The following is a 16151-nucleotide window of genomic DNA, read 5'->3' as shown; positions in this document are numbered from 1 at the left end:
CAACATGAAGATAAAGAAAAAAACCTTAAAATACAGTTAATTTAGAATAAGTCAGAGGTAGAATATTCCAGAATTGATCTTCTATTACAGTTACAAGTTCATAAAACGCCTTGAGGCAAATGTTTTCAAATGCAAACTCCCTGAAGATAGTGGTTGTTTTATTGTGTTCTGTTTCGAGTGATTTCTACACCCAACATGGGGACCCAACTTACCACCCCCAGAACAAGAGTCACAATCACATGCTTTTCTGACTGAGCAAAGCCAGGCACCCCAGATAATGGTTGTTTATAATTTGCTTTGTATAACAAATGAAGATCAAAGGAGCACAAACGAGGGGGGGTCTTCCTAGGTTCAAATAGAGATAAAGACTCCACCCCCTCAAAGAAGACTCCCATAATACCACAGGCTACACTTGGCATGGTCTCTTAAAAAACAGACTGGGATCAGACTGCCAAGAAAGCAGCATCAACTATTCCGCATTGGTGGGAGTCCCTAGATCAACCATGCAGCAGACAGCTTAAGTGCAAGATGGTAAGATACACAATGAGTAGGTACAGGATCTGCCTTTGCCTCATAAACCTCATCTCTCTGTAACAGCCTCATAGATTCCAAGGTCCCCCACAAGGGAAATGCCCAGTTTCAGGAGTCACTGCACAAAGGGAAACCTAAGACTCCCCTATTACTATAGTTTCCCAAGCCACATATAATTTACCCATATGTCACATAAAAGATGCTGCCTAAAAGCATAGTTGACATTGCATCTTTTGTAAACCCTTTGCCCAAAGTACAAATAACAAGAGATAACTTTAAGTAGTAGATAAAGTGTGTTTGTCAGGCACTGTTCTAAATGTTTTATATGCATTAACTCATCCTATGCTCACAGTAATCCTACGAATTGCGTACTATTAGTATCCCCACATTATAGATGCAGAGACTAGTTAGACATAGACGTTAGGGAATTGTCCAAAGTCACACAGCTAATAGTTTGCCCTGACTCCAAAGCCTCTACTGACTTTTTTTTTTTTTTAAAGATTTTATTTATTTATTCGACAGAGATAGAGACAGCCAGCGAGAGAGGGAACACAAGCAGGGGGAGTGGGAGAGGAAGAAGCAGGCTCATAGTGGAAGAGCCTGATGTGGGGCTCAATCCCATAACGCCAGGATCACGCCCTGAGCCGAAGGCAGACGCTTAACCGCTGTGCCACCCAGGCGCCCCTCTACTGACTTTTTAAGAGAAATTTAAGGCAAGTATTTCAAGACCACTTGATGATATGCTTTAAATAAGCCACTGAGTAGAAATACATTAATAACTTTAAAAAGGCAATTCCTATGTGATCACTCTATATATAATTTTCTCAACATGGAAAAAACAAAACAAAAGCAGAAGGGTTAACATACTTCTAAAAGGTATTGTTTTTTGTTTTTGTTTTTCAAAGTCCCAACATGAGCATTCTTCCTCACTTCTCTGCAGCCATGTAGTTAAGAGTTGAGGCTTCTGAGTCAGAGTGTCAGGTTCAAATCCCTGCTCTGCTGCTTACGTTCTTTGTGACCCCAGGCAAGTTACAAAATTCTCTGATCTTCAGATCCCTTACCTGTCCTTCCTTCCTTTACCTCTTCTCACTGGGCTGGCAGTCAGCTGCAGAGCCAAGTTCCACTTTCAGCTTCAGGTCCAGCTGGCTTAAGGGAGCTCCAAGTTATGTCTCATTTTCTTTCTGGGACCAGTGGGTAGTGAAGGCATGTCCTTCTCATGGTGTCTTTCAGTTCTGTCTCTCCCGTAAAAGGTACTGTTAATTACTAACTACTGCTAACTAGTATTAGCTTTTCCCCTATTCTGCTCCTTAGCTGCAGCCGCCTGAAGCAACTCCAGCTATAGTTGTTCAAACAGGGTTGGGGTATGGATGGAGGTATTAGATCAACAGATTTCAAAATGACTGCTCTACAGCAATGAACTAATAGCCCAGTTAAGTCTAAATGCTGGTCTGCAAAATTCTGGATATGTACTCATTGAAATACTCCTAAAAATGAATCACAAGTATATATACCTTTCACAGCTTATGCCTTTTTACTAAATGTAAATAAAAATATTTTCACAGACATTTAATTTAGGAGTTAGTTATACTTGGAAAAAAATGAATCCCAAGTAGCATTTAACATAAAAATAATCAGAGCTCTTGTTAGGAAGATTAATCTGAAAGGGAGACAAGTAAAAGTAAACCAGAGCCACCAGTATTTGGGGGAGGGGCAATAGGCTCACGGACTAGTAAAGGAACGGATACAAGAGACAATTTACAAATCCTTTAGTTCAGCATGATGTCTTTGGGAAAAAAAACCAAACAGAATGATTACTAATATAGTCCTCATTTCTTATCCTTTCTTCAAATTTACCTCTATCATTTTTCAACAACATGCACAATTTACCTGATCCCAAATGAACACCTCTCCCATTAAACTTCCTTCAATTTCCTACTAGAGAAGTATGGCTATACTCTAAATGGGGGATCAGCAAATAGTGATGGTAAATATTTTAGGCTTTTTTACCCTCTCTGTCACATATTCTTTATTTTGTTTTTTAACTCTTAAAAAAATGTAAGAATCATTCTTAACTCAAAGTCATAAAAAACAGGCCTTGGCCACATTTGGCACACGTGGCATGGTATAGAACCCATGCTCTGAATCCCACAAAAGCATGGATCTTTCATGCTCCTACTCAGTCAATTCAATCCAGCAAGCATGTGCCAAGCCCTTTGATTCTTGTACACAGTTTCTTCAACACTAATGTACCTCTACCCACTTCTACCATCCCAGAAGATCCTTGTATTAAGAGTTGCTTTTCAATGACAGGGGAAAAAAACGGTAGGGCTAAAGAATTTTAGATGTTCATTAACAAAGCTATTTTTCCTGCAGGAATTTCAATAGAAAAAGCATGTAAAGGATGCCTGGGTGGCTCAGTCAGTTAAGGGTTCGACTCTTGATTCTGGCTCAGGTCTGATCTCAGGGTCATGAGACTGAGCCCTGCATCAGGCTCTGCACTGTCCCTCCCCCTCCCCCGCAAAAGCATTTAAGTAAATTATATATATATATATATATCCATAAAACCTAAATACCAGTGAGCAAAAAGTCTAGTACTCTGAGTACATATACCTAGCTTTTTTCCAGAAACGATGATCTTTTCCAAATACCATCAACCTAAGATACTTTAGGTATTCATTTTTTGAGTATTTTGATAAAATATATACTCAAAACAGGAATGCTATTGGGATTTCAGGACCTAGTACAAATCTTGCTCACAAATTAGTTTCATTTTACCATTCTTGTTCTAAACAAACAGCCAGTACTACCCCTTCACAACCTCGAATCTTCCATAGTAGTTTCTAATTGGCAAATCCATCCAAAACTTTAGTGAAACGGTGTGCTAAGTCACTTCAATTGTATCACTTTTGATGCTCACAAAGTTTTACCAAATTGTGTGCCTGCATTAGCATGTTTCAAGACTATCTCTTACAGCAGCTTACTCTACTTTATTCACCAATTTTGTTTACTTCAAGGGCTTACTGCCTTTCACTTTGTTTGTGTAGCCGTCTAACAAATATATTCCTCCCACACACAGCATTCTTGTTGTTCATGGCCCTCATTTAGTACATTAGGGACTGGCTTCACACACCTGACAGTCACATACCCCAGGTGAGAGTTATAAATCCTTTCCAATGATAGGTTTCGGCATTTTTTTAAATTCTGAGTTTCTGCTCTGCCATCAGATACCCAGTGAAATGTGCCCTGGATTCTAAACACATATATAAATTCCTAATTTTATATTTCTCCTTCTTTTGCTCGGCTGCATTACTGAATTTTACCAAGAGGTGGCACCCTATAAACACAAACCTGAAAATTCCTAACCTTAAATGTTTAGGTAAAGTAAAAACTAACTACAAACAGAATGTTAGCACTAGAAAGAAACTTTTTAAAAAAGATTTTATTTATTTAGAGACAGGGGGAGAGAGAGAGAGCGTGCAATGGATGGGAGGGGCAGAGGGGGAGAGAGAGAGAATCTTAAGCAGGCTCCTCACCCAACACAGCCCAACAAAGGGCCAATCTCAAGACCCTGAAATCATGACCTGAGCTGAAATCAAGAGTCTGATGCTTAACGGAGTGAGCCACCCAGGCACCCCAGCCCTAGAAAGAAACTCGAAAGATTAATTTTGTGATCTTCAGTGGTTAAAGAACAGAAATTCTGGAGTCAGAGTAACCTGACTTAGAACTCTAGCTTATTTACTACCCATGCAACCTAAAGCAAGTTTCTGACCTTTTGACCTAATAACAATACCTACCTTACAGTGTTGCTCTAAAAATAAAACAGAATGATCCATGCAAAGTGTTTCAGCATAATGCATGACACACTGTGAAATCTCAACAATTTTTTTTTGTTTCAAATTTCCCTAAGTTATAAACGCTTCCTGTCTTTCAGCAATAAGTGGCACACACATTATAAATAAACCTTCTAATATTTTACTCTCTCCATAAGTTAGTAGCAGCATATCCTTCCTGCCTAGATGTTAATGGCAAAATTTGGGGGGAAAAAGTAAAGGCTGCTTTAAAAATTCTACTTCAAGGTAAATGGAAATCAGTCTACTTTGACAACAAAATACTCTATGATTCTACATATTAATATTAGAAAGGAGCTACCAGCTATGTTAGTTCTAGTAGACTAAACCTCTTACAGATAACAACCATAAACTCTGGACAAAATAAAAACAAAAAACAACTAATTAACAGTACTAAAGACCAAAAGCAGGCTGAAATTGATTGGAGTCTACATTTAAAATTGAAGAATAGCACTGAATGAGTTTCCCATTTTTTAAGGCTTTTTGACTGATGACAAGCCCCGCTCCACACTAGCTAAAACTCCAACAGAAATCCCACAGTCTTACTGGCTTAAAAAAACAATACCAAGTCCAGCAATAGCAGCGGGAAAGAAATGGGAAAAGTCCTTCAAAGGAAAAAGTCACATAAAGGGTATCCTAAATACTGCACATCAACTATGCTCAAATCTCTAGCAGACCTATAACGTATATGCATATGGGGCAGACTCCAAGCAGCCCAGTTAAGAATAAAATAACTGAACAGACACTTTGCTACCCACAAGGAGATAGCATATGGAATTTGAGTACAGTCAAGTAAATCAATTATCTTAGTCTGCTCTGACTGCCATAACAAATACCATAAGTTAGGTGGCTTAACCAATCAAAATTCATTTTTCATAGTTATAGAAACTATAATCCAAGATCAATGTCAGTGTCTGGGTAAAAGCTCTCTCCTTGGGTTGCAGATAGTTGTCTTCTGTGTCTTCCCATGGTGGAGAGAGCAAGCTCCTGGTGTTTCTTCTTCTAAGGGCCCCTACCCCCATGATCTCATCTAACCCTAATTACTCCCAAAGACCCCATCTTCAAGTGCCATCACATTGGGGGTTAGGGCTTCAACAAAGAATTCGGGAGGAACATAAACACTGAGTTCCTAACAACTACTTTAAGAATCAAGAACACTATAACAGATCCCAGAGTCTATAAGGTAACATTCATAGTGTCTATGACATAATTTAAAATTACTAGACTTAAGAAGAAACAGGAAAGGGGTGCCTGGGTGGCTCAGATGGTTAAGCATCTGCCTTTGGCTCAGGTCATGATCCCAGAGTCCCAGGATCGAGCCCCACACTAGGCTTCCCCCTCAGTGGAGAGCCTGCTTCTCCCTCTACCCCTCACCCCGCTCGTGCTCTCTCTCAAATGAATAAAATCTTTAAAAAAAAGGAAAATGTGACCCATACTCAAAAGGAAAAAAAAAAACCCAAAAAGGAGTTTGCATAGTAATAAAATGCATATACTTAAAAAATTAAATGATGGGGCACCTGGGTGGCGCAGTCGGGTAAGTGTCTAACTCTTGGTTTCAGCTCAGGTTGTGATCTCAGGGTTGTGAGACTGAGCCCCTCGTTGGGCTCCACGCTCAGTGTGGAGTCTGCTTGAGACTCTTGCTCCCTCTCCCTCTGCCCCCTGCAAATAAATAAAATCTTTTAAAAAGTTAAATGACACTACAAACCTAGAAATTTCAAGTTATGTGAAAAATTTGTACGGAGGTCAATATGCCTGCCAACAATGGCACAGCCAGTGACAAAGAAAAACTAAGGCTAGCCCAAAGCAAAATGTTGCTATAGGCTGGCACTCTGACTTCCTCTATCAGAGCCCAACTCATTTGACCTTCTGGCACTCTTACAGGTCCTTAGAGTTTTGTTCTTTCTCTTAATTGGCCGCCAAATACTTAACTAACTAATAATTAGGAATTGTTGATAATTATGTGAACCCTCTAAGTGGGTCTTCAAGACACTATTGAAAAGCCTCAGTGGAAATAAGAAATATTTGGTCAAATTTTAAATATTAAAAAATTAAACTGAATCAAATTCATACCATAACTATATCTGTAAAGACAGTCCTACTACATCCAACCTTACTTTCTGTTTTCCTTTCCTGGTAACCTCATGGAGATTGCTACCTTGGTTGTTTAACAGCCCAATATTGTCACAGATTTGTGGGATAGAAAATGTTTGATAAAGAAAAGTATGAGCAGTTGCCATCATGTCATACCTTGGAGTCTAAGATATTAAGTAACTGCAGTCGACAAATAGAACAATGGCATAAATCACTTTGAAACAGAAACTTGCCTTTAAGGAAACTTGATGTATGATGGAGAAAGCAAAACAAATCAGGAGAAAATATGAACTATTTACTCTATGTACATGAACTACCACACTAAATCCAAAAATGAATACTAGATGGATTAAAGTCAAAATGTGTAAAGCAAAACTTTAAAAATTCTACAAAAAATGGGGCACCTGGGTGGCTCAATCGGTTAAGCATGTGCCTTTGGCTCAGGTCATGATCTCAGGGTTCTGGGATAGAGCCCTACATCAGGTTCCCTGCTCAGTGCGAAGTCTGCTTCTCCCTCTCCCTCTGCCTCTCCCTCCCACTTGTGCTCTCTCTCTTTCAAAAAAATACATAAAATCTTTTAAAAAATAAAATATAAAATAAAATTTCTACCAAAAACAAAACAAAACAAAAAAAACCCAGAACAACTTTATGACCTTAGGAAAAGAAAAGGCATACGCTCTAAAGAAAACAATGATGGAACGCCTGCTGGCTCAGTTGGGGTTGTGAGTTAAGCCCCACATTGGGTGTGGGAATTACTAAAAAAAAACTTAAAAAAAAAAAACAAGAATATACTGATAAATTATTACACTAAATTAAAAACCAATGTACATCAACAATCTAAAAATAAGTAAATAGCCTATCATTAACCAACTGAAAAATTAAAAAGCTACAGGCTGGAGAAGACATTTGCAGCTCATAAACCACCCCGCCTCAAAAAAAGTATTCAGGATACCTAAATAACTTCTACAAGTAAATAAATAAGAAAAAGATAATCCAATAGAAAACTGAGCAAAGATTATAAATAGGCAATTCACCAGAGAGGAGGGAACCACTGCCAAAAACCCATAACCTGAAATACTCAGTATTAGAGGTCCGTGACATGCAAATTAAAACAATGAGGAACTATTTCATATTCATGAGTCTGGCAAAATAAAAGAACCCAATCAATGAAGTGTGGCAAAGATAGTGAAAGAACTGGGGACTCTCATATACCTTACAGGGAATATAAACCACACAACTACTTTGGTCAACACTTCGGCAATATCTGTAAAACTGAAGATGCACCTATCCTATGATTTATAATTCTTCTAGATATATGCATCTTAGAAAAATTCTCACACTTGTACATAAGATGATACATAGAAGAATACTGCATCATTATACGTAAAAAACTGGAAATAATCAAACTGCCCAATAACAGTAAAATGGACAACAGTATATTCATATAATGGAATAATACAGCAGTTAGAAGAGGCTAACTAGAAAGCTGCTATGAGCATGCATGGTGAGGCTACCTTGCAGAGAAGCAGAAATGTTAACTTTGAATGGAAATAAAGACAAAGAAAAATAAATAAAAATAAAATAAAAGGGGTAAACTAGACTTTACATGTATTAAGATGAAAAAATCTCCAAAACCTAATGTTGATTTAAAAAAACAATTAAGTCCATTAAAAGTCCATATATACAAAACTTACAAATACCAAAAACTTGTAAAACCAAATATATGTGTTATATATTCTTTCTATACAGACGCGTGTGTGTGTGTGTGTGTGTGTGTGTATTTGTGACGACACTACAAAAGCATGCAAAAGAACAATGGGATGATAGTTATATCTGCAGAAATGGAAAGTGGAATGGGATTTTGATGGAGTACATGGGAGATTTCAATTTTATCGGTAATATTTTATTTCCCAGCCTGTGTGGTAGGAACGTGGATGCCTATTTTATTATATACATTTATTTAAAAATGTTATATACCTGCAGTCAAATAGTACAATTTACATTCTTCGCTTTTATTCCTGGCTCCTTGTTACCTAATAAAATATTTTTCCCAAAGCAACAGAATCTGTTGAATTAAATGGATCCATCACATTAATCTAATTCAATGATGACGGATATGTTTTCAGATGATGCCACAAAAGCTAATCTGAAAAAGAGAAATCTAAAGAAAATACTAGGACATTCTCTATTATAAAACTGCAGCCTTCATATTGTGAATAAACCATATCAAGCTATTCTCTATCCCTGAGTAGTATGATACTTTGTTGGTAACATTCATATTAGGTTTCTGGAGTTTTTATTCAAGAGTTCTACCTATCACAGAAATCTATTTAGTTTAATTAATAACCTTTCCAACTACTAATGATCCCCTCTGACTAGTAATTCTCTGTACTTTGTCAAAATACAATGTATATAACTGAATTGTGAATAATCTATCCTAAGGTTATTACAAAGAAATTCGGTAATAAAGGAAATTCTAAGTTTTACAGCATTTGAAGAAAAAATATAGTAAAATAAATTTTTTTTAAGGTAACACATTTAAATGACCTTAACTTTTTACTTAACATAACACCGGCCATCTCAGATCTCACAAATATACATGCCTCTGAATATTAAAGGTCCTTCTTCAAGTGCGTAATTTGATGAGTCAATACCTACTCTACCACTTATTGGCCTTATGACCTTTGGTGAGCAATTTTGCCTCTCTGGTCCTTACATAAATAATGGAGAAAAAAACAGTGCTTACTTCATAGAATTTTGAGCGTAATAATATGCAATGATATATGTAAAGCATTTATAACAATGACCACAGCTAAATGCTAATACATGTTAGCTAATATTGTGAAAATCTGTCTAAAGCCTATTACACACTTTTCTTAATCAAGAGTAACTTCTGGGTATTAGGTATTGCATATTATACCCTTGAAGACAAGGAAGACCAATGGTTCAAATACTAACAGGTGATTTATAGCCCTATCTTTCCCATCTAAGTTAATGTTTCCTCAGTCTTATAGTTAATAGTCTGCTTCTCAGATAACTTTCCATCTATTCATTCCCAATGTACTACCAAATTGTCAAAGGAAAAAAGGTAACTAAACATACTAAATTTCACTTTGTACATTATTTTTCAAACAGTGAACTCTGGGCTCAAGGTTGCTATATTCCCAATAATGGCATGACTCAAAAGTTTTTTTCTTCCCATGAGGAGCTATGTTTCCACAAGTTGTGGTTTCCAGCTGTCTGGTAGCTAAATAGTTGAGGTGTTTAGTTATTAACATGTTTTCATGATGCAAGGAGGGACAAATAGTGTTTCATAAACTTCAATACTAGTATTGCTCCTGAGATCAAGTAGAAGAAAGATTATCATCTGTTTTTTACAGAGAGGATAACAGCAGAGCTCATAAAAGAGAGGGGCACCTGGGTAGCTCAGTCCATGATCCCAGGGTCCTGGGATCGAGTCCTGCATCAGGCTTAGCAGGGAGCCTGCTTCTCTCTCGGCCTCTGCCCCTCCCCTCTGCTTGTGCACCCTCTCTCTCTCTCTCCCCGCCAAAATAAGTACATAAAATCTTTCTTTTTTTAAAAAAAAGTGCGATTTGGCAAAGACGCTTATGTGAAGAGCCCAGGTCTACCAACTTCAAAAATATTGCTTACCTCCATACACCAAAACTTCTTCAACAATTTTCTAAAATCTTTAAATGGTCAAGAAACTAAACACACATTCCCCCAAAAGATCCAGAGTAATTTTCTAAATCTAAGATGAACTGAACCAAAGGATCAACAAAATGACTGAAAGTACTAGCTTAACTCAAATTTGAACCAATCATTTTTTATAAAGATAAACCAGAAGAGGTCCAATTTTCCAAGTCAAACATTTCATTCATATTCAAACTAATCTAGTAACTGCAAAACTCCTTCTAAAAGTGACATATATCGGAGCGCCTAGGTGCTCAGATGGTTAAGCGTCTGCCTTCGGCTCAGGTCATGATCCTGGGGTGCTGGGATCAAACCCCACATCAGGCTCCCTGCTCGGTGGGGAGCCTGCTTCACCCTCTCCTTCTACTGCTCCTCCTGCTTATGCTCTCCTGCTCTGTAAAATAAACAAATAAAATCTTGAATAAATAAATAATAAAAGTGACATATATCTAAGTTATTTTATATCAACTCATACAAGTAACTCAGTTAAAATCCCCACAGATAGCCAAATAATGCTCACTCCAAACTAATCTCAACTATTCTGAATTTGGGTACCTCTAGGTACCAAACTTAAAACAGGCACTTAATGGCCTGGATGGCTCAGTCATTTAAGCGTGTGACTCTTGATTTTGGCTCAGGTCATGATCTCATAGTTGTGGGATCCAGCCCCACGTAGGCCTCCACACTCAGCAGAGAGTCTGCTTAAAATTCTCTCCCTTTCCCTCTGCTCCTGCCCCCAACTCCCGTGCTCATGCTCTTGCTCTCTCATAAATAAATCTTTAAAAAAAAAGAAAAAAAAAAACAGGCACTTAAGGAGTGCCTTAAAAAAAAGGCTTTAAAATTTAATCATATGCTGAAAGGTTCCTCCAAAAAATAAGGGGAGGGGCACCTGGGTGCCTCAGTCAAACATCGGACTCTTGACTTCTGCTCAGGTCATGATCTCAGAGTCATGAGATCAAGCCCCACATGGGCTCTGCACAGGGTGCGGAGCCTGCTTGAGAGTCTCGCCCTCTCACCTGACCCCTCCCCTACTCTCTCTAAACAAAACAAAATAAAACCAAAAAACGAAAAATAAGGGGAAAGAGAAATCTAGACTGAAATAACAGATCAATGGCAATAATCATCAATGGCTACTACTAAAACTATTATGTAAATGTCTGACCAAGAACTTTACAGCTGAAAGATCAGGCAGCTAACAACAGCAAACCCACTGGTCAATCTTAACATAAAAAAAAAAAAGAAAAAAGAAAAAAAGAAAGAAAGAAGGAAAGAAAGAAAGAAAAAGAAAGAAAGAAAAGAAAAGAAAAAAAAAGAAAAAAGAAAAACAAGAAAGAAAAGAAAAAAAAAAAGAAAGAAAAAAGAAAAACAACCAGAAGCATGTGCTTCTTAATGTGATGCAATACAAGATACGTAGCACGACCTGTGAAGTACTCTTGCCAAAATATCATACTACAATCTGATCAAGTCTTTAGATTAAACACAGGAAATAGAGGAGAAACAAGTTACATCACACTATATGGATGCATCCAACAAAATCCAAATTGCGGGAAATTCTACAGGGCAAATGATCTGGATTTTTCTCATTAAATAAATGGTAAATGACAAGACAAAAAAAGGGGGGGGCTACTAGAGACTGAAAGACTTGTTTATCAACCAGATGCTGTACGGAATTCTCTGGATGCTGACTTAAATAAACAAACCAAATGAGAGAAAAACATGAAACAATCAGGGAAATATGCTGAATATTTAGTAACAGTAAAGAATTACTAGTTTTTTAGGTGTGCTAATAGTAATGTGGATGTGTTAAGAATCCTAGCTTTTTAGAGATATACACAATAAAGTATTTATAGATGAAACATGTCTGAGGTTTGCTTTTAAGTTATCCATTTGAGAGGGAATGGAAGGAGTAATAGAAGACACAAAATACACATTTCAAACTGTAAAACTGGTCATGGATGTACGGTGATTCATTTTCCTATTCTATTTCTTTATGTATGAAATCTCCCATATTAGAATGTTAAAGAGAATATCAGAGCACTAGACCAAAAATATCTGATTGGTGGAACTCTCAAACTTTTACAACTGCTTGCGCCTCAATAGACTTTCATTTAAAAATCAAAACCAGGGGCACCTGGGTGGCTCAGCTGGTTAAGCAACTGCCTTCGGCTCCGGTCACGATACCAGGGTCCTGGGATTGAGGATAGAGCCCTGTGTCCTCCATCAGGCTCCCTGCTCACTGGGGAGCCTGCTTTTCCCTCTCCCTCTGCTGCTCCCCCCGCTTGTGCTCTCCTGCTCTCTCTCTCTCTGTCAAATAAAATCTTTAAAATAATAAAATAAAAACCAAAATGTACATTTTAAGTATTGCCTTTAAGAATTACATTTGCATATTTTAAGTAATGACTTCAACTATAACGTGCTTTCATTTTGTCTGGTTCTTATTACTGACATTTGCCCACACACACACACACACACACACACACTTTACTCCACAAAAGTATCCAAGTTCTGAGTATTCTAAATCCTAGACATCTCAATCTGTTCCTCCTTCTACTACTTGTTTCAAGCCGTTGACACTTGATCAGAGTCTTGCTAAAGCCTCCTCCTTATGGGTCTCTCTTTTCAATTTAAACACACACCATTCACCCTCCATATTGTTTTCTTAAGTGGATCCTCAACATCTCCAGTATGAAATCCAAACGTCTTTGTATGATATATACTGCTCTCAGAAATATGGTACTTGGGGCGCGTGGGTGGCTCAGTAAGTTGAGCGTCCAACTCTTGGTTTAGGCTCAGGTCATGATCTTGGGGTCCTGAGATCAAGCCCTGCATCAGGCTCTGTGCTCAGTGGGGGAGTTTGTTTGAGATTCTCTCCCTCTGCCCCCTAGCCCTGCTCACGCATGCTCTCTCTCTCTCTCAAATAAATCTTAAAAAAAACCCAAAAGAACCTGGTCTTTGTCTCTCTAACACTCCCGCCAGTACTCCATATCATCCCATACTCCATTCATTCCTAACTGCATAAAGTACATGTACAGTAGTTCCCAGAATAAACTAAGGATGCTCTTCTCTTCTAAAGCTCAGTTCCCTTGGACTAAAACCACCAACTCAATGCCCCTTCTATTTCCAGGTTAATTCCAATTCCTACTGACTCTGTAAGACTCACTTCTACTATCAGCTTTTGTGCAAACGCACCCAGACTTTCCTTTCTCTCCTTGATTACCCCATATTTTCAAAGTAATCTATGTAATAGTATCACACCATCCTTCTGGCTTTTGCCTATCTGTATTGCCTTTCAAAACTATTAAGTACCACAGTGTTTGCAATACAGTAGACACTAAATGTTTGTTTTATGATGTATGCATCTTCCATTTACAACTAGATCTTTTATAAATAACTAGAATGTAAGTTATTTGAAAGCGGAAAACTTGTCTAACACGTATTTGCCACTCCGGTGCCTATCACAGTGCTTAGAATATATTAAACACGGGGACGCCTGCGTGGCTCAGTTGGTTAATCATCTGCCTTTGACGCAGGTCATGATCCCAGGGTCCTGGGATCAAGTGCCACATAGGGCTCCTTGCTCAGCGGGGAGCCTTCTTCTCCCTCTGTCTGCTGCTCCCCCTGTTTGTGCACTCTCTGACAGATAAATAAATAAAATCTTTAAAAAAAAGAGAATATATTAAACACTAAGCAAGCAATTACCAAATGAATAAAACAAATATTTCTGTAGCCATGGTAGACAATTTTGTACAAAATTTGATTCCACTCCAGGTTTTAAACTTGTGTTTTTGGTATCTTGTTTGTTTTGTATTGGTTTTTTTTTTTTGTTTTTTTTTTGGTTGGTTGACTGATTAAAGGTTTTTTTTTTAAATGCAGAAAAATTTTGTATGCTTTCTTTTAGTGTCAAAGAAAAAACTGATTAGCAGAAGCAAATACTTCATTTTTTTTGAAGATTTAGATTTGAGGGAGAGAGAAAAAGCGAGTGTGCGCATGCACGAGGTGGGGGAGGGACAGAGAAAGAGGGAGACAAGCAGACTCCCCGCTGAGTGGGGAGCCTGACACAGGGCTCAATCCCAGGATCCTGAGCCAAAACCAAGAGTCAGATGCTTAACCAACTGAGCCAGCCAGGTGCCCCCCAGAAGCAAATACTTTAAATAATAGTTTACAATAAGAACTATACAGTGTAGATACGACATACTTTTGGTGAACTTTTAGGTCACAGTGTTGACCTAAAATTTGAGGATGTTCAACAAATTATTATTGGACAACCTCAGCTTTCAGTTATAAGTTTTCACTATAATTTACTTGGAAATTGTAAAGCAAGAAAAAAAAAACACAACAGCAGTCAGGACTCAAGCAATGTAAAAAATAAAATTGGACCCTCAATTTCAAATTTTGCAGTGAGAATTTTTCCCTGTATAATCAACAGGATTGTTAGCATGTACAATCAATCAACACTGATCATATTATGTGCCACAGACAGTGCACAACTTATGTATACAAACAGGTTTGGCAGGGTGAGGGGGGGGACATCTACTATAAAAAAAAACTGACATAAATGGAAAGACAGTAGAAACAGGAGAAATTCAGACTGCATCTTAATTTTTGAAGGTTGGGTTTCAAAGCATTCATGCAGCAAGACATTAAGAGGCTGAATTTAAGAAGAGCATCTGAGGTAAGACTAAGAAATTACAGACCTTCACTAGAAAGGCATCAGAAACAAAGTTGTCTGGTTTGAAGATGATAAATCATCTTGATTTCCATTTTCTAAGGTATCTAAAAATGTCTTCCAAAATAGTGAAATGGTGTGTTCAGATTTATGCTATTTACCATCAAAAAACAAAAAACAAAACACAAAACTATACACATAACTGAAGAGTCAGTATTAATGGTTTGCTTTTTCCATTAAAAAGACACTACGGTTCAACTTTTCCCCCCAAAATAGATTCTCTTAAAATGGATTTAAGTAATAAATCTAAAAATCTGGTGTCGGTAACCCTTCTTTTAAAATTAAGGAAAAAAGTAAAATGAGCTTTTATTGACTTTACATTACCAGAGAAGGTGGAAAATAGTGTAAGGTGCACTACTTATTCATAGTATAGCTATATTCGTGGTTTCACTTTTGTATGGCACCTGAATTAACTTCTGGAGAAAAGTAAACCTGCCAGACTCCAGCAGAGGGAGAGATGTTTGCATGAAACCTATCAAGTTCAAGTACTGACCAGAAAAACACTTCGCTCTTCAAGTCCATGATCTAAATTACTTTCTTTGTAAGAAATCTTCAAATTTGATTCCTAGCCTTAACAACAACAAAAAGCTCCATCAAAGGCTGCAATGAACCGAATCCCTCTGGCCACTCCACACTCGTCGGTTTCAAACCCTTCTCTAGGGCAACGGACGAAGAAGTTCGACATAAATCCAGATAACACATCGCCTCGGTACCTACAGCAGCGCCCCAGTAAAAATCCTTAATTCTTGCTAAAGAAAACTGGAAAGCAGATCTACCATCGATATCGTCAAATCCCTCCTCTTTGGCTCCAAAAGGAAAACGTACCTGTGGAGTATCCACTGCGCAAGCAAACAAGGCACAGCTCCAATCCCGTGTCCTCTATCCCTTTTTTGTTCCCTCCCAGCCCTCCTTCCCTTTCCAAGCAGAACTTGAGCAGAGCATTTGGCTCCCTTATCTGCCAGCAACTGGCGCCAGGAGGAACGCGCTCCCGGGAGATGCGGAGCTTGGAGGCTGAGCGCTGCGTCTGGCGCGCTGCGGCCGCTCGGCTCTCGCAGGTACTCCCTGGCTCGCGCCTCTGCCGCCTCGAGGGGCCCTCGCTGGAGCCAGGTCCCTGCTCTGGGGATTCCCGCGGCGAGCTGTCGTGCCAGATTGGCTACCTGCTTCCTGCCCCTCACCCTCGAACGAACTGCACTCCCGTCCCGCCGGGGCAAGTCCGGAAGCCTCAAGGCAATTCTGGGCTCCGTCGCCCCGGGAAGCACGGG

General features: G+C 38.5%; 1 protein-coding gene across 1 annotated transcript in view; it reads right to left on the bottom strand.

Annotated features, from left to right (window-relative positions):
• Window positions 1-16151, bottom strand: part of TRPM7 (transient receptor potential cation channel subfamily M member 7) — a 117175-nt gene that overhangs the window by 100651 nt on the left and 373 nt on the right. The gene's annotated exons all lie outside the window — the stretch shown is intronic.

The sequence above is a fragment of the Ursus maritimus genome, unplaced genomic scaffold, assembly GCF_017311325.1.
Source record: "Ursus maritimus isolate PB19 unplaced genomic scaffold, ASM1731132v1 scaffold_35, whole genome shotgun sequence".
Lineage (NCBI taxonomy): Eukaryota > Metazoa > Chordata > Mammalia > Carnivora > Ursidae > Ursus > Ursus maritimus.
This window is presented reverse-complemented; position numbering and strand designations above follow the sequence as displayed.